The sequence below is a fragment of the Stegostoma tigrinum genome, chromosome 4 (genome assembly GCF_030684315.1).
Source record: "Stegostoma tigrinum isolate sSteTig4 chromosome 4, sSteTig4.hap1, whole genome shotgun sequence".
Taxonomy (NCBI): domain Eukaryota; kingdom Metazoa; phylum Chordata; class Chondrichthyes; order Orectolobiformes; family Stegostomatidae; genus Stegostoma; species Stegostoma tigrinum.
In genome coordinates, this window is record NC_081357.1 from 72,757,447 (window position 1) to 72,777,687 (window position 20,241).

The 20,241-nt window shown below is 41.5% G+C and overlaps 1 protein-coding gene across 1 annotated transcript in view; it reads left to right on the top strand.

The window, feature by feature from the left end:
• Nucleotides 1-5,153: 5,153 nt before the first annotated feature.
• opn5 (opsin 5) overlaps nt 5,154-20,241 on the top strand; it is a 67,346-nt gene continuing 52,258 nt past the window's right edge. The window contains exon 1 of the mRNA XM_048531747.2: nt 5,154-5,234. The gene's annotated coding sequence lies outside the window, so the exon portion shown is untranslated. The remainder of the gene's footprint in view (nt 5,235-20,241) is intronic.

Consider the following 20,241-nt stretch of genomic DNA (forward strand, 5'->3'; position numbering starts at 1 on the left):
TTTGACGAAACAAATCTATAGGATAAACAAGTTTAAAGTAGCATTAATCTTAAGAAAAACCATTCAGTTGTTTGCAGGGATTAACTGGAACACTGAAATGGCCACCAAGGCAACTCGTCCCCACACAGGTGCCGAAGTACCTATGATGCCAGCTGGCTGAGAAAGGTCACAGAAGCATCAGCACTGCATTACATACGCAGTAATGTCAACAGCTACATGTGCAAATGGCAAGCCTATAACTGGTGTTGGAGGAGAGCCTGAGGGTGAGGCAGCGTTTCCTCTCCCTGGTTCAGTATCTCCTTGCTGTCCAGCCATCATTCATGGTGGTGGAGGACAGTATGCGGGTTTACTGGTGATGGACACTTGCTTGTTTCTCGGACACTCAATCACTGAGGTTTTGTGCCAGATAGTTCTGGAAATGTGTAGGCTGCAAACACCAGAAAATAACTTGAAACATAGAAGAGTTTCCTCTCATCCATTGGTTGCATTCACTATAAAATTATCCATTTATTTTGTGTTTATAGTGATATCATGCACAAGTGATGTACTGTTACACTTGAACTACCCTCTTGTCTAAAGGTAGCCTGACCCTTTTAAAAGGAAGTAAAATTTAATTACTAGTCACAGCTGTTCAACACAACTGTGGCAATTTTAAACAAGGAAAATGGGACACCAGGGCAGCAAGAAAGAACTCCAAGTTCAAAAATGTAGTGGAGGTGGATTTGATGAGACAGACAATGATTCACTCAAAGTGGGTGAGCAGGAGGTCCTTGAGCACAGCCGTCAGAAGTGACTAGGAATGGATTGCCAGGCAATTAAATTCCTAGACTGTCAACTGGATTTAAGAAATTGCCAACAGCGTGACAAGAACTCTATTAAAGAGGTTTACGAAAGCATGACAGATATAGATAGGTGAATAGCAAAATTCTTTTACCCAGGATAGGGGAGTCCAAAAATAGAAGGCACAGGTTTAAGATGAAAGATTCAAAAAGGACCTGAGGGGCAATTTTTTGCACAAAGTGTGGTGCATACATGAATGAACTGCCAGTGAAAGTGGTAGAGACAGGTACAATTACAACATTTAAAGAACATTTGGACTGCTGCATGGATAGGAAAAATTCAGAAAGATATAGGCCAAACACCGGAAAATGTGACTAGTTCAGTTTACGAAGCCTGGTTGGCATGGATGAGTTGGGGCGAAGGGCCTCTCTACATGCTGTATTACACATAATGGAAGGTATGCATGATGTGAAGATGTAACATTGCCTCCACAAAGGACAGTGCAGTGATCACTCTTATGCATACTGTCATGAACTGATGCATTTCCAGCAGACAGATTAGTGAGGATGAGGCCAAGTAAGTTTTTCCCTCTTGCTGGTTCCCTAACTGTTTGCCATAGAGCCAGGATAGCAGTCTGTCCTTTAGACTCCATTGTTTCAGTCAGTAACGGAGTCGCTGAAGTACTCTTGGTGATTGACACTGTGCTCCTCTGCCCAAAGTGTGTTCTGTATTTTTGTTATCTTCAGTGTTCCCTCCAAGTGGTGTTCAACATGAAGCAGTACTCATTCCTCTGCAAAGTAATGATAATGCACAATAAAAGTCTCCTGATCGTATTTGACCTGCTGTCGCGAGACTTCACGGGGTCCAGAGTCAATATAAAGGGCACCCAAGGCATGTCACTCCCAACCAGATACCACTGCAGCGATCTTTGGTGAGCCTGTCCTTCTGGTGGGACAAGACATAACCAGTGATGGTAATGGTGTTCTCTGGGACTAACTGTTTTCAGATATGATTCTGCGTATGACTGTCAGATCTGATTAGTCTGCGAGACAGCTCTCCTAATTATTACATGAGCCCCTAGATATTGGTAAGGAGGACTTTGCAGTTTTGACAGACCTGAATTTGCTGTTGTTATTTCCAATGCTTAAGCCAATGTCAGGCAGTCCATCTCATTTCATTCCTTTGGAATTTCTTGCCCATCCCCAATTGCCCTTCAGAAGGTTGTGGTGAGCTGCCTCTTGAATTGCTGCAGTCCACCAGCTGTGGGTTGACCCACAATGCCTTTCGGGAGGGAATTCCAGGATTTTGGCCCAGCGACAGTGAAGGAACGACGATATGTTTCCAAGTCAGAATGGTCATTGACTGGGAGGGGAACATGGAGGTGGTGGTTTTCCCATATGTCTGATGCCCATGTCCTTCTAGATGGAAGTGGATGTGGGTTTGGAAGGTGCTGTTCGAGGATCTTTGGTGAATTTCTGCAGTGCATCTTGTAGATAGTACACACTGCTGCTACTGAGCATCGGTGGTAGAGACAGTGGATATTTGTGGATGTAGTGTCAATCAAGCAGGCTGCTTTGTCCTAGATAATGTCAAGCATCTTGAGTGTTGTTGGGGCTGCACTCATCCAGGCAAGTGGAGAGTCTTTCATCACACTGCTGACTTGTGTCTTCTAGATGGTGGACAGGCTTTGAGGAGTCAGGAGGTGAGTTACTCGCTGCAGTATTCTGAGCTACTGGCCTGCTCTTGTAGCCATTGTGTTGAGTCCAGTTGAGTTTCTAGTCAATGGGAACCCCCAGGATGTTGACAGTGGGGGATTCAGAAATGGTAACACCATTAAATGCCAAGGGACGGTGGTTAGTTTGTCTCTTATTGGTGATGGTCATAGCCTGGCATTTGTGTGGCACGAATGTCACTTGCCACTTGTCAGCCCAAACCTGGATATTTTCTAGATCTTGTTGCATTTGAACATGGAATGCTTCAGCATCTGAGGAGTCACGAATGGCTCTGAACATGGTGCAATCATTGGCGAACATCCTTATTTCCGATGTTATGTTTGAGGGAAGGTCATTGATGAAGCAGCTGAGAGTGGCTGGGCCTAGGACACTACCCTAAGGAACTCCTGCAAGAGATGTCCTGGAGCTGAGATGATTGACCTCCAACAACCATGATATTTTCCGATGCATCAGGTATAACTCCAACCATTGGAGAGTTTGCCCCCTGATACCCATTGATTCTAATGACTGTGTAGGTTCTGATGAATTCCATTTTTTCGGTGCATGCAATTTGTGCAGTGTATCGACATTCTGTGAAAATGGTGACTTCTAGGGAACATAGGACATGCATGGTTTTGCTCTACTTAGCTGTTCCAAGACATGTGTCAACTGCAACTCTGCCTGGCCATATGGGTGGGAATTGTTGCAAAGATTTCAGTCGGTCATTCAAAACATGTCAGAGATCATTGCAAAGGAATTTAAAAATGACACACAATGCGATTAGCAGATGCCATGTCAGCATAGTTGGTGTCAGCTGTGCTGCTAAATGCAACTGAACTACATGGGTTTTGTGTCATTAAACTTCAGAGAAAAAGTCTTAATACAATGGCATTGCATAGTGAGAGCTCAGGGAGATTCTAGCAGCTTTAAGATAAGTTTGTGTACAGTCATTCATTTAGAACAATTGAGAGTGGAGTTCAAAAAACCCCACAAACAGTATTTGTTTGATGCAATTGTGTGAGATTGTAGCCCTGGTGGAAAACCCAGGAGCAGAACTGGCTTGATGATGTTAGCTGTTGGTAAAGACCTGAAGTTATGCTGAGTGCTTGAGTGCATTTTCTGCATTCTATAGATACTGTAGACACAGGAAAGAAAGTCAACCGTAACAGTCGAGTCATTGAGGCAGTCCATAGCAGCATAGATCTAGAAAGGGAGCTTTAATGCCAGATTAACAACACGAAGAATTACAATATCTTGTGAAGTTTAATGAGATTTGATGACCCTCTAAATCATTAATATCTCTGAGGCAGGGGGATTTTTGTTGGATCTGCCACATCTGTATTAGCAATTTAACATGCACTTTGAGATATTCAATCATATATATATCTCATATATAACTCTGAGAGTTGGAATGGAAGTTGTGCATGTATTACCGACTATATAGATGGCAAAATTTATTTTTCTTCATTCAAAACCAGGCAAGTGTGGCTTCCTGGATCTTATAGGTTATGGGGTTTATGAAAAAGTTATTCACATCAAACCCACTTGTGACAATAATTTTAAGAAAGCTTTATTTGTGTCCTCAACTTCCAATTTTGCTTTGAAATCAATTATCACCCCCGCTTTTGCAGCCTCATAGGCAGTCTGTTCCAGGCATTACCACTCACCACATCACAACTTCTTCCACATAGCTGCTCTGCATCTGAAAACCTATGCCTACTGGTTTTCGTACCATCAACAAATGTGAATAGCTTTGTCTTTGTCCAACTTCTCTAAATCAGTCCTTATCTTGCACACTTCTATCGAATCTCCCCTCAACTTCCTTTGTTCAGACCAGCTTCTCCAACCTAATGTGATAGCAAAATGCTGTCATCCTTGGAGCCGTTTTGTAAAGCTTCTCTGAACACTCGCATTCTTCCTGAAATGTAATAACCACAAATAGGTACAGTCCCGTAGTTGTGGACCAGCAAAACTTAAATGTTTTTCATCCCAGTTCTATTGTCCAGGATCCCCAATGCTTTACTAACTGCTTGAACAATGTATGTGCCATCTTCAAAGGGCGATTCACGTGAACACAGCACAGACCCCTTGTCCCCAGCCCTGTTGTTCATGCACATTATTTAGAATTGCTGAATGCCAAATATTCAACACACAGACCTGCACTCATCTTTAGTTAAACATATCAGATAAGACGGAGAATTCTCCCAACTCACCAAAACATTTTAATGGCAGTAACTTGAATTTTCGATTGCAACAGGAAGCTATGTCATTTTGCGTGATTTATTTCTCTCAATAAAGTAATTTCAAACGAAAACTCGACAGCCTGCATCCGTTACTGTGAAAATCGTACCTGATAACTTTGGAAAGTCACATCCAAAATATGAATTGGTGTGGGATCTTGCTGTGTGCAAGGGAAACGTCATTGATTCAAAACAGCTGTCGCTACTGCTTAGTAGTGCTTCATAGGTTATGTGGTATGTTTATTTTTGGACTGTCAGAAAGTTTCTGATGAAAATGCTATGAAAATACATGGCTTTTTTGTATGTCATATTCTTCTGTTTGCCTTAGGACGCTTGACAGCAGGGATTTCCATGTGACTTTATTAAAGAATGAAGATTACATTGTTACAAAAACAGTTTCAGAACACACTGGAGAATTTGAACTGCGAGCATCCGCAGTATCAGGGGGACTTAAAAGCCGTCAATATGATTGAGCAGTGAGCGGAGATCAGAGTTCGAATCGGTGAGTCCTGCTGTGCACATTAGACACAGTGGCACGGTCGGGTCTAAGAACTGCCACTTTGCCGATTTTGCTCTATTTTAGCTGGTACTTCTTTGAGATTCAAGATGCGGATTAGATTTCAAATATGATTGCCAAAGTTGTGAACTCACGATAGAGCTGAGACTTCTTACTTATGTGCGCTGTGTTCCCAAGCTTTCGGGTTTAGATGTCTAATCATTTCATTTTGCGTGTTACTCGCTATAGCCTCGTTATTATTTATTTATTTAATTGATTTTTGTCATTTTGTGTATGTGTTCACATCTATTACATGCAAATGTTTTAGACACCTTCCAGTTTAAATTATTTGTTAATTGATTTCAAAAACACAGATTGTGGTAAATATCTTTTGAGACACGAATGATGATGAATTATTATTATTTTAAAGAGGTTGTTATTAGTAACTTCAACTGACCTGACTGAAGTTCCGAGAAACGTTGATTGGCATCTCCTTGGGTGGAAATTACTGTGGGTACCGGTAAATACATAACGTGTGTAATAAATACGCGGTAGACCAGCATGAACTCCATCTGAACTTGGTTCATTTTAGGCGCTAGAACCGGTGCCTCGGTTTTGCTTTATAACAAATACGTTGCTGTCTATTCTTAATCATTCCCAATAGGGAGGTCCGTCCCAATCATTAGTACATTATAGTTCTGGATAAGAGGAAACCTGCAGGAGTTTGATTTACTTATAAAGGAACTGACATGAAGATACTGTTACAGCTTTTGGACGAACCCAAATAGGGGCATAAATACAACATTACTAACTGATCATACAATGAATTAGCTAAAATATTTATTCACCAGAGAATGGTGTCAATGGGGAACTGACTCCTTATGGAATGATTAAAGCAGCTAATAATGATGGTATAAGTCGAAACATAACATCTGCTTGAGGGAATGAGAATAAAGAGATATTGGTGGTGTCCAGGGAGGAGTAAATGGAGTGGGATGATGTTCTTATGCAGTTAAAGAAATAACATTGGGTTTGAGATTAAAGAAGAAAGGTGTAGATTGTAGGAAGATATTCAAGGCTAGTCAAAGAGTGGAACAGGAGCAAGTGGAGTTCAACCTGAAAAATATAAAGTAAGATAATTGGTGAAGACAATATGGCAGGGAAGTAGACAATAAATGATAGGATACCCAAGCTGTACAGGAACAGAGGGAACTCTGAAGTTTTAGTCTACAAATCAGTGGACGCAGCTCAACACATTAGATAAGGTCAAGAAGAAATATGGGATATTTATGTTTATTAGTTAAAACACAAAATGAAGTAGAGAGAGGATATGCTGGAGTTATATAACATTTGTTTGGGGCTTTATGGAGTACTGTGTGAAGTTCTGGTCATCAAACTATGAGTTAGATGTGTCTGCAGTAGAAAGGGTTACAGAGGAAATCAATAAGGCTGCAGCCTGGACAACAGAAATTTAGGTAGGAGGAAACAATAGATAGTCTGGAGTTCTTTTCTTTGGAGCAAAGCAACTGATCCAGGTGGGACACCTAATTAAGTGTGAATAAAGGGAGTCTGGATACAACAGATAGGAAAACACAACTGCGCTTGGGTTAGAGGGCTTAGATTTAGAGGAAGAGGTAGAATATTTGGAGGGAAGCAAGGGAAGTTGTCTCACCCAGAGCGTAGTAGAGTTCTCACTGCCTGAAAAGCTGGTAGGGCCAGAAACCCTTAGAGGATTGTAAAATCACTTGGATAGGCAGTAATAACCGACAAGGCTACAGACAAAGATTCTGAGGAAAGGTCACGACTCAAAATGTTAACTCTGACTTCTCTCCACAGATTTTGCCAGACCTGCTAAGCTTTTCCAGCAATTTCTGTTTTTGTTTCTAGTCAATGAGGTTAGACTTGGTTGCTGCTTGTTAGCTAACATTTCGGCTGAATGGTCACCTTCTGGACAACAGATTTCTACTTCTCTTTATTATTTGGTGAACGCCAACACAGTTTTTTTTTGTTTAATTCATTTGTGGGATTGGAGTGTTGCTGGCAAGGCAAACATTTATTGCCCATCCCCTAACTGCCCTGACAGAGGTGATGGTAAACTGCCTTCTCTAACTGTTGCTGTCAATGGTGTATAGGGATATACAAAGTCAGGACTCAACAGTAAAGGAACAGTGAGCCAGGATAGTGTGTGACTTGAAGGGGACCTTGCAAGTTGGTGATGTTTCCATTACATTCGCTTTCCCTTGTTCCTTGGTAGAGGTCACAGGTTTGGAATGTGCCATTGAATGAGCTTTGCTAGGTTAGTTGGTGAGCATAGCTAAGTTTGGTTGATTGGCCTGTCTCTGTGATGTAGACTGTATGCAAGTTGCTACAGTCATCACTGACCACCCATTAAAGGCTCTAAAGAGTGAAGAGGTTTTGAGTGTAACAAACAGCGTAGAGTTGCAAAAACTATCTTCATTTTTGATTGCTTAGGTTTGTAATGGAGTTATATGCACAATGGAGTCAAAGGTTATCAAGTGTAGATAGGAATGTGGAATTCAAAAGTACTTTGGGGCCATTAAAGTGTTACAGTCATATACCTATTAGTTTATCTATGTTTCAAGTGCGTATGGCAATAGGTCCGGGTGTTCTGATTTAGAATTTATATAAAATGAAGCAACAGTGCTTAGGAGCAATGCTTTACAATGTTTACTGGAACCAGAACTTAAAACCACGCCAAAGCAACAATGTTATGAATGCAAATAGAGGTGAGATGGTTAGGTTTTGTGATGGAGTTAATACAACATAACTGTGTGTGGTCTGTGCCATACCTTCAGCTTGCATTTTGCTTTCTGTCTGATATTCAGGGAATACAGATTTTGGAAACATTGTTGTTTGTACAAAAGGAGCAATGGGATCATTATAAAGAAAGATATTCTGCAGGATATCAAAATCAATCTCAAAGTAACTAGAAAGTGAAGAGTAGATTCACGGAGGAACAGTGATGGAATAATGAATAAAGAGAGAAAGAGAAAGCAACAAAAATGCAGCAAAGGGCTAAATAAAGAGATAAAGACATCACAGAGAGGAAATACTGTTTCATTCTGAAGTCTCTTTTGCTAAAACTCGTGAAATTAGATATTGCAGCCAAAAGGAGACAAACAACAAAGGATATATTCATAAAATATGTCATTGAAGAAGTGTAAGTTCTGTATAATAGAACAGTAAATAATTTTACCATTGCTAAACTTTGGTCTCCTGCTATTTAATTCATAAAACTTCTCAATGGTCTCATTGCATCAATGTTTAACAATCTACATTTCAAAAGGCTGGGTTTTCCACATGGGGGCATGTGCAACATTATGGTTCATTTAACTTTGAATGATATGGTTGTAATCCTGAGTCATAGTATCATGTAATTAGACATTGACATGGTCCCAGACCAGAAATTTATTATAATCCTGGATAAGATCTAAAATTTGCTATGACCCAGTCAGGGACCAGCAACTTCCTTTTTTAAAAGTAGATTAAATTTGAAATCTTGTTTACTCACTAAGGGATTTTAATTAAATTTCAAAGATGTATCTCACAAAAGTGTAGTGTTGTTACATTTGGGAACCATTTTCTATGATTTTGTGTCCATTTTAAAGATGATTAGCCTTCTTTACTTCAGTATAGAAGGCATGGTTAGTAAGTTTGTGGATAACAACAAAATTAGTGGCATTGTAGACAGTGAAGCAGGTTTTCTAAGATTACAAAGGGGAACTTGATCAAGTGGGTCAATGGACTGAAAAATGTGAGGTATTGCATTTTGGTGCAACAAACAAGGCTAGGGCTTAGACAATTAATGGTAGGACCTTGGATAGTGTTCTAGAACAGAGGGACCTAGGGGTGCGGGTACATAATTCTTTAAAGTTTGCTTCAAATATAAACAGGCCAGTTGAAAAGGCATTTGGCATGCTCATCTTCATTACTCAGTCCTTTGAGTATTGGAGTTGGGAAGTCATGTTGTGGTTGTACAGGACACTGGTGAGGCCTCTTTTGGAATACTATAGCCAGTTCTGGTTGCCCAGTTATAGGAAGGATATTATCAAGCTGGAGAGGGTTAAGACGAGATTTACAAGAATGTTGCTGGGTATGGAATGTTGAGTTATAAAGAAAGGCTGGATAGGCTGAGACTTTTTCCACTGGAACATTGGAGGTTGAGAGGTGACCTAATAGAAGTTTATAAAATAATGTGAGGTATTGATAGAGTTCATGGTAGTTGCCTTTTCCCTAGGAAGGGGGATTTCAAGACTAGGGGACACATCTTTAAGGTGAGAGGAGAGAGATTTAAAAAGATTGTGTGAGGCAAATTTTTAAACAGTTGGTGGTTTGCATGTGGAATGAACTTCTTGAGGAAGTGGTGGATGCAGCTACAATCACAATGTTTAAAAGACATTTGGTTGGACACATGAATAGGAAAGGTTTAAAGGGATGTGGGCCAGGAGCAGGCAGGTGGGCCTAGTTTAGTTTGGGATTATGTTTGGCATGGACTGGTTGGACTGAGGGATCTGTCTCCGTGATGTATGGTTCTGTGGCTCTGTAATACTATGATTACACAGTCTTGATACACATTATTGACTCATCACTATGTATTCTTTAATGTTCCCAGTTGATGACAATTTCAACTTATAGACTTTTATTTCAGCTTTCAGGAATCCATTGTATTTTGCTTTGGCATACAGTAGAAGTCCTTGTATCAGTAACTCTGTTGTCTTTGGGCATTGGCTGAGTAATAGCATTCAGTTTTGCTGTGAAGAAGCTTTCCAGTTAACTGATTCCATTCTATGGGTAATGTAAGGTGCATGCCATGTGGTAGCCTGGAAAGATGCAGAACAGTAAAGGCTTTTGGATGTTGTCCTCCCATTGTCACAGAAAGAACAGTTCTGAGAGTGAGTAATCTTTAAATCTTTCTGACAGGGTTGAAAGGGTTGCCCAACGACATCCTTGGAGAAATTTATCCAGTTCTGCCTAGCTGCCATAACGATGGAGAAAGCTATGTTTGGTAGGAAATCAGCCCGAATACGGGTTTAGGATAAGGAAATATGGGTTGAACCCACAATTTACTCTGAATGAAGTGTAAACCACCATGGTAAAATGAAGTAAAGGTCCCTGAAATTAAATGATAATTATTGAGCAGTTAGAAACAATTCCTCAAAAAAACCATAATCAGGAAATGATGTTGATGCCATCTTCAGTTCACTAAACTTCACTTTCACATGGCCGCACTGATTTTTGTTTTGTCTACAAACTGATGCCAATTACAGGAGTGTCATAAACCCAAGAGGTGTATTTGTCTTTGAGCAGAGTAGCTACACAATGAACTCTGAGTTTTCAGAAGTGTGAGATCTACAGGGTCAAAAGTGAACTTTTGTTTAACACAATACTGATGTAATTATAGTGAAAAGTTCAGAAAGACATACTTTCCTGATCTTACCCCCAATAATAAGACCAGCATAAGATATGATGATAAATGGGATAAATCATTTCTTAATATTTGATATATACACAGCCTTGCTTCGAAATGTTAAGTATTGTGTCATCCTTTTCTGAGTCTGACGTAAGGTGAATTATGTAATTAGACAGTACCTGATCATTTTCAGTGAAATCCATAAATTCAGAACTCAAGATTATGAAAACATTAAAAGATATAACTTTAATGCAGTGCAGATCTTTTGCTCTGAAGTGTACCTAGGAATAGTCTTGAAAAGTCTTGAAAATCCTAGAAATTCTGCAGGAAGCAAAAGCCTGTGCTGCAGCTGGAAGTGCAGTTTTATCCCAAACCTATGATGCTGACTCGATCACTAGTAATGTGCTAGCGGCTTGTGTTTGAACTTCACTAGATGGTAGAATTTGAATTCAGGGTCCATTGAATATTATGAAGACATCATTGCATTTTTAAAAATGAAAATTAATAACTCTAGGCAAGGAAATCTGCCACCCTTACTTCTAGGTGACATAGCAATGTGAAAGACACTTGACTACCTTCTGAAATGGCTTAACAGACTGTTTATTCTGTCAAACCACTCAAAAGTCTCAGTGGAATGGAACTGGATCAATATCCTGCCATTAACCTAGGCACTGGAAGCAACAATAGGAAACTCAGCCCTACCGACGCTGCAAAACTCTTTCTCCTAACTTCTGGAGTCCAGTTCCTTAATGGGGAGACTTATTTCACAGACTAGTCAAGCAACAGCCTGACAGAATCATGCTCACAGAATCATACCGCACAGATGATATTCTGGATAACACATTTGTTCCAATGGTAGGATAGACCAGAAGTGCCAGAACAGTGTTACAGAGCCGGGAGTTGAGCTGACAGTTTATAATATCAACTCCATTCTCCACAAAGTTTCATGGTATCATATCAAACAAAAAGGAAACCTCCTGCTGATTACCATGTATCACCAACTGTCTCCCCACAAATGAGGGCAGCAAGGGTGAGCAATGTACTCAACAATGTACAATGATTTCAACGCCCATCACTAACAGTAGCTCAGCAGCATCATTAATCAAACTGGTTGAGTCTGAAAGGGCATTGCTAATAAAGTGGTATGTGGCAAATGTTGGGGGAAGCCAACAAGAGGGAAAAACACAGTTGAACTCAACCTTGCCAGTTTTCTCACAGATGTTCCCCTTGTAGGACAGTCTTGAACAGGAGGCCACAAATATAGAGTCAGGAGGTAGGTTTAAAACTGAGATGAAGAGAAAGTGCTTCTCCCAGAGGGTTGTGAATCTGTGGAACTCACTGCTCCAGAGTGCAGCAGAGGCAGAATCAATCAGCAGATTCAAGAAAGAAATAAATATGTTTCTGATGTTAAGTGGGATAAAGGGCTATGAGGAGCAAGCAGGAGAATGGAGTTGAGACCAGGATCAGATTGGTCATGATCATGTTAAATGGTGAAGCCAGCTTGTAGAGCTGAATTGCTGACTCCTTCTCCGTATTCCTATTTTCCTATATTAAGATGCATTTTAATGTTGAGGACAGACACTTCTCCTGTCCTCTTCCACTTCCACCACAGTTTACAGAGTAACATGAAAGAGTTAAGACTTTGACTTACCTGGGATCTTTGGTCCGTGTTGTAATGTGATTTCTAGGCATGTCAAACCTGTTAATTTTCTTTTTGTTGGCAATGATCTTTTCTGTTTCCTTGCTTGTAGTAATTGATGCATTGTAATTTAAAAAATTATTTGCCATTCAATATATGAACTGTCGAACATCCTCCACCATTAGTGTTTATTTATGCTGTGTAACTTACTGGTGTAATGGGGTGTACCTAATGGGCTGTGCATTTAACAGATGTCACATTGCAAAACCTAATAGCCACTCAGAGAATGAGGCACAGACCCCTATAGTTGTATGCCTATCTGCAATCAGAGACAGTTGTGTTGTTTAAAGATTCACCTTAGATGAACTCTAAATTGGTAGAAAATATGCTTTGACCTGCATAAATCTTATAGATAGCTACTTGAATTAAAAATGAGCACTCGGGGAATCAGGGGCAGGCAGGAAAGTGGTATTAGAGATAATGGGAACTGCAGATGCTGGAGATTCCAAGATAATAAAATGTGAGGCTGGATGAACACAGCAGGCCAAGCAGCATCTCAGGAGCACAAAAGCTGACGTTTCGGGCCTAGACCCTTCATCAGAGAGGGGGATGGGGGGAGGGAACTGGAATAAATAGGGAGAGAGGGGGAGGCGGACCGAAGATGGAGAGTAAAGAAGATAGGTGGAGAGGGTGTAGGTGGGGAGGTAGGGAGGGGATAGGTCAGTCCAGGGAAGACGGACAGGTCAAGGAGGTGGGATGAGGTTAGTAGGTAGCTGGGGGTGCGGCTTGGGGTGGGGGGAAGGGATGGGTGAGAGGAAGAACCGGTTAGGGAGGCAGAGACAGGTTGGACTGGTTTTGGGATGCAGTGGGTGGGGGGGAAGAGCTGGGCTGGTTGTGTGGTGCAGTGGGGGGAGGGGATGAACTGGGCTGGTTTAGGGATGCAGTGGGGGAAGGGGAGATTTTGAAACTGGTGAAGTCCACATTGATACCATATGGCTGCAGGGTTCCCAGGCGGAATATGAGTTGCTGTTCCTGCAACCTTCGGGTGGCATCATTGTGGCAGTGCAGGAGGCCCATGATGGACATGTCATCAAGAGAATGGGAGGGGGAGTGGAAATGGTTTGCGACTGGGAGGTGCAGTTGTTTGTTGTGAACTGAGCGGAGGTGTTCTGCAAAGCGGTCCCCAAGCCTCCGCTTGGTTTCCCCAATGTAGAGGAAGCCGCACCGGGTACAGTGGATGCAGTATACCACATTGGCAGATGTGCAGGTGAACCTCTGCTTAATGTGGAATGTCATCTTGGGGCCTGGGATGGGGGTGAGGGAGGAGGTGTGGGGACAAGTGTAGCATTCCCTGCAGTTGCAGGGGAAGGTGCCGGGTGTGGTGGGGTTGGAGGGCAGTGTGGAGCGAACAATGGAGTCACGGAGAGAGTGGTCTCTCCGGAAAGCAGACAGGGGAGGGGATGGAATAATGTCTTGGGTGGTGGGGTCGGATTGTAAATGGCGGAAGTGTCGGAGGATAATGCGTTGTATCCGGAGGTTGGTAGGGTGGTGTGTGAGAACGAGGGGGATCCTCTTGGGGCGGTTGTGGCGGGGGCGGGGTGTGAGGGATGTGTCGCGGGAGATGCGGGAGACGCGGTCAAGGGCGTTCTCAATCACCGTGGGGGGAAAGTTGCGGTCCTTAAAGAACTTGGACATCTGGGATGTGCGGGAGTGGAATGTCTTATCGTGGGAGCTGATGCGGCGGAGGCGGAGGAATTGGGAATAGGGGATGGAATTTGTGCAGGAGGGTGGGTGGGAGGAGGTGTATTCTAGGTAGCTGTGGGAGTCGGTGGGCTTGAAATGGACATCAGTTACAAGCTGGTTGCCTGAGATGGAGACTGAGAGGTCCAGGAAGGTGAGGGATGTGCTGGAGATGGCCCAGGTGAACTGAAGGTTGGGGTGGAAGGTGTTGGTGAAGTGGATGAACTGTTCGAGCTCCTCTGGGGAGCAAGAGGCGGCGCCGATATTGATGCCTCATTCAAATCTCTCATCATCTTATCTAACCACTGATTGGGTGTGATGGCCAAATGGCTAACTCATGCTCTTAATTCGTAATTCAAGTATACAGCAATCACTTCTATTCAAAAATATGAGCCTGTCTTCTCCAAACATAGAACCCTATACAGTTTGAAAGTATACAATTTTTCTACAGTGATACGTTTTGACCAGCAGAGCTGTCACAATTCAACATGTCAAAAGTGTTCAACGCTCTAATTATTCAGTCATTTCTCCAGAGGTCAATCTCCCTCCACTCGGCAATTTCTTTATTCTCACCAAGACCTATAGCCTAAGCAGCTGACACTACATGACTGACATGATATAAAATAGTGACATTTGTAGAAAGTCATTGGAAGTAAGTTTTTATGTTTATTGTTGTATATGTCAAGTTAGAGTAAACCAAAAAGGCAGATAGCCTGTATTTCTTTAGATGGTGAGTCAAAGAATGGTCTATAGTGTGCTTATAGTATGCTTACAGGCGTGTTGTAATTCAGTGAAAACAGGAGGCCATCTGTGGTACTTCCAGCAAAGCTGAAATGGTAGACGGGAATTGCTCAGGAATTTCCTACTAACTCTTTCATGGCGTTCTGATGAATAACACACATCCATAAAACCAATTAATAGGTTGTATCTTTGTTAAAGTATCTAGTAATGCTGACAGATTGAATATTAATATCGCAACGTATTAGTCAGGTGCAAAAAAAAACAAAACCTAGTATAACATTTGCTGTTGTCACTCGAGGGTTTGGATATGAAGGAAAGAAAGTTTTGCTATCGGTTTGGAAATTCCAAATGAAATTAGACCACAGCTAGATTATCATGCGCTGCCAGGGGTGTTGCACAATAACACTAATATATTGCAAGGAGTGCAAAGCAGATTCATCAGAATATTACCAGGGGTCCAAATGTTACATAATGAGTAGAAGTTACATAAAATAGGTTAATATTGTGTGGACTATGTAAAGTTAAGCAGTAATTTGACTGAGTTATTTTTAGGATTTGAAGAGAATTAATAGGATAGATATAAACTTTTCTATTGGTGGAGGTACCAAAACAAGGGGAAATTACTGCACAATTTGATCCAGGCAATTCAGGAGAGAAATTAAGAACAACTTTTTCACGCAACGAGTGGTAGAAATATGGAACGTTCTTCTACAGAACACAGTAAATGTTAGCTAATTAGTAAGTTTATCTTTGAAATTGAAATTGTTCTATTGGACAAGTGTATAAATTGATATGAAAACCAAATAGGTGGATGGATTTAGGATGTATATCAACCTTAATCTTCTTGAATGATGGAATAGCTTGAGGAGTTGGATTAGCAATTCCTGTTCCTTTGTTCCTGTTACACAGCAGAATACAAACCCATGAAGGGAAGAGACTGCCACCTTGGTTCGTGAACCAGCTGTTGATCCACAGTGGAAATCCACAAGACATTCACATCAGGAATTTACTTTAGCTAAAGCCAAATTTCTTAATGTGAAACTCGTGAAACTAATAGATCAGAGATTTTAATTATGAATGCAAACAGAATAAATGTTACCGTTGACCAGTTCTTAGGAATTCATTTCAAATCACACAGAAAGAATTTCAACACAACATTAACTTGCCAATAACATCTTAAAATATCCCAAAGTGCTTCAAAAGAGCCACTGAACTACAAAAGGAGGTATTAAGAGTGATAATCAAAAGCTGCATAAAAGAGGTAGGTTTTAAGGATAGTCTTAAAGAACAAGATAAATTTAGGGAGACAGAGAAATTAGTGCAGTGATTCCAAAACATAAAATCCAGATCACTGAAGGCACGAGTTCAAAGTGGGAATTAAACTAGTGTTATCCTTTCCAAGTTCAGTTGCAGAGTTAAAGTCTGATTGAATACCCTTTAACTAAGTTAAGTAGCCTATTTAAAGGAGGTAGCTGCCTGTTTGTGAATTCCTTTGTCTAAATGAGATGCTGGTCACTTTGATGAGGCTGTCTCTGGCCAAATCCATATAAAAAGGATAATTCTTACAAACAGAGTCAGCAAGGGGCATGGACTGTTTGCAGCAAACTTCAGTGCAGCAATACGAAGACAAAGTCACTTAAACTGTTGGCAGTTTGGTTTAATTTAGTGCAAAGAGGGGCAGTAAGGTTGAGTTCAAGAAGTTAATTTTCCAGAGAAAGAGGTAAGTGGGACAGGATAAAAGAAATGGATTGAGAGGCTGACTTTCAGTGAGGCCAACAGTGGAGTGATTTCATGAACCAAAATGTGACTGGAGTGCAGGGAAAGAAGCTGATTGGTCAGTAGATCATTGGTGAATATTTTTAAAGTCAATTTGTGCTTAGATTTCAAGTGTTTTCTCTACTTTCTTAAAAGTAGCAACTTAAGTACAAAATTGATACTTTTTTAATTATAAACAAAATATTACAGTAAAGTGTAAAGAGTAGGAAACCTAGAATCATTAATTAATAAGTTAAATAAAATATGATAGTAATGGTAGGATGGGTGATGTTTGCTGCTGCAACATGTGGTAGAAATTTGATGCCTATGTGATTCAGAGCAAACTCATACAAGTTTGACAAACTTTGGATCTGATTTGAGGAGCTGGAGTCAGAGTTGGAGATATTGCACACATCAGGAAAGGGAAATTTACCTGGACACTTTGTTTCACAGGCCAGTCACATCACTTAGCCTAGGTATTTCAAAATTAGCATATGATCAGGGATAGCAGGGTGTTACTGCAGGTGAGGCAGGTATGTGGGCCTAGGGATAGCAACTTAAGAAAATAATTATTCATTCATCAGATGTAGGTGTTGTTGGCTGGGCAAGCATTTATTGTCTATCCCTAGTTGCCTTTCAGAATGCAGTGGCGTGCTGCCTTTTTGAACCACTGCAGTTCACGTGTTGTAGGTTGACCCACAATGCCATCATCCAGGATTTTCACCCAATGAAAGTAAAGGAGCGGCAGTTTTTTTTTGAAGCCTAGATGATGAGTGGCTTAGAGGGGAACTTGCATGTATCTGCTGCCCTTATATTTCTAGATGGTAGTGGTTATGGGTTTGGAAGGTGCCTTCCAAGGATCTTTAGTGAAGTTCTGCAGTGCACCTGGTAGATGGTACACACTACTGCTTCTGACTGTCGGTGGTGGAGGGAGTGGATGCTTGTAGATGTGGTGCCAGTCAAGTGGGCTGCTTTGTCCTGGATGGTGTTAAGTTTTTGAGTGTTGTTGGAGCTACATCCATCCAGGCAAATGGGGAGTATTCCATCACACTCCTGACTCGTGCCTTGTAGATGGTGGACAGGCTTTGGGATGTCAGGAGGTCAGTTACTCACAGCAGTATTCCTAATTTCTGACCTGCTTTTGTAGCTTGTAGCCACTGCATGTATATCATTAGACCAGTTCAGTTTTTGGTCAATGATAGTCCCGGGAATGTTGATGGCAGGGGATTCTGTGATAGTAATGCCATTGAATGTCAAGAGTGCTAGTTAGAGGATTGAGGACTGTCGATCCCTACAATTGTGCAAAAGTCACAAATTTGTGATGAGAGTTTTTAAAATTCATTCATAGGAATCCTCAGTGCTGGAGAAGAACTTAAATTTAGGGGGGAATCTATTTAGAGTCATGGAGCCATATAGCACAGAAACAGGCCCTTCGATCCAACTTGTCCATGCTGACCGGTTTTCTCAAACTGAACTACACCCATTTGCCTGTGTTTGGCCTATATTCCTCTAAACTTTCCTGGTTCATGTCCAAATGTTTTTTAAATGTTGTAATGGTACCCATCTCTATCACTTCCTCTGGCAGCTCCTTCTGCATATGTACACCCTGTATGAAAAAGGGGCCTCTTTGGCCCCTTGTAAATCTTTCTATCTACCTTAAAGCTATTTTTGAACCCCTCTACGCTCGGGAAAAGACCTTAACTATTGACCGTATCTATGCCCCTCATGATTTTATATACCTCTGCAACATCACCCCTCAGCCTCCAACAATCTACAGGAAAAAAATCCCGGTGAATCCAGCCTCTCATTGTTGTCATCCATGTTGGTACCAACGACATTGATATGACTAGACAGGAGGTTCTGCGGAAAGTGTTGAGCGGCTAGGAACTAAATTAGACAGCAGGCACTAATGTCTGGCTTACTATCTCAGTCAGTCACAAACTGGCAGAGTGTAAATAAAGTCAAGGAGTTAAATACATGGCTCAAAGTTTGATGTGGGTGAAATGGGCTTCAATTCATGACGCACTGCCACCAATAGTGAAATAAATGGGAGCTGTTCCAGTGGGGTGGGCTCACATGAACCTGGGATCAGTGTCCTGATGAATTGAATAACTAGGGCTTTAAACTAATTTAAGAGGTTAAGGGGTTTGGGTGAGGGAAAAGGTTGATATTTTCTAGCCAGCCTGTTTAGAGGTGTTACTACACACTCCTAGAGAGGGTGGGGTTGAACCTGGGACCCCTGGCTTAGAGGTATAGAACATAGAACATTACAGTGCAGCACAGGCCCTTCGGCCCTTGATGTTGCACCGACCTGTGAAACCAATCTGAAGCCCATCTAAACTACACTATTCCATTATCATCCATATGTGTATCCCATGACCATTTAAATGCCCTTGGTGAGTCTTCTACTGCTGCAGGGAGGGCATTCCATATCCTTACTACTTTCTGAGAAAAGAACCTAACGCTGACCTCTACCCTATATCTATGACCCCTCAATTTAAAGCTATGTCCCCTTCATGCTAGCCATCACCATCCAAGGAAAAAGGCCCTCACTGTCTACCCTACCTAATCCTCAGATCATCTTGTATGTCTCAATTAAGTCACCTCTTAACCTTCTTCTCTCTGACGAAAATAGCCTCAAGTCCCTCAGCCTTTCCTCATAAGACCTTCCCTCCATACCAGGCAATATCCTGGTAAATCTCCTCTGCACCCTTTCCTATGCTTCTACATCCTTCCTATAATGCAGTGACCAGAACTGTACACAATACTCCAAGTGTGGCTACACCAGGGTTTTGTACAGCTGCAACATGACCCCATGGCTCCAAAACTCAATCCCTCTACCAATAAAAGCTAACACATTGTACGCCTTCTTAACAACCCTATCAACCTGGGTGGCAACTTTTAGGGATCTATGCATATGGACACCGAGATCTCTCTGCTCATCCACACTACCAAGAATCTTACCATTAGCCCTGTACTCTGTATTCCTGCTACTCCTTCCAGAGTGTATCACCTCACCTTTTCCACTTTAAACTCCATTTGCCACCTCTCAGCCCAGCTCTGCAGCTTATCTATGTCCCTCTGTAACCTGCAACACCCTTCCGCATTATCCACAACTCCATCGACTTCAGTGTCATCAGCAAATTTACTAACCCATCCTTCTACACTATCATCCAGGTCATTTATAAAAATGACAAACAGTAGTGGCCCTAAAACAGATCCTTGTGGTACACTACTAGTAACAGAACTCCACAGGATGAATATTTCCCATTCAACCACTACCCTCTGTCTTCTTACAGCTAGCCAATTTCTGATCCAAACCTCTAAATCACCCTCAATCCCATGCCTCCATATTTTCTGTAATAGCCTATCATGGGGAACCTTATCAAGTGCTTTACTGAAATCCATATACACCACATCAACCACTTTACCCTCATCCACCTGTTTGGTCACCTTCTCAAAGATTTGTGAGGCACGACCTACCCTTCACAAAACCGTGTTGACTATCCCTAATCAAATTAGTCCTTTCTAGATGATTGTAAACCCTATCTCTTGTAATCCTTTCCAACACTTTGCCCACAACTGAAGTAAGGCTCACTGATCTATAATTACCAGGGTTGTGTCTACTCCCCTTCTTGAACAAGGAGACATTTGCTATCCTCCAGTCTCCTGGCACTATTCCTGTAGACAATGACAACGTAAAGATC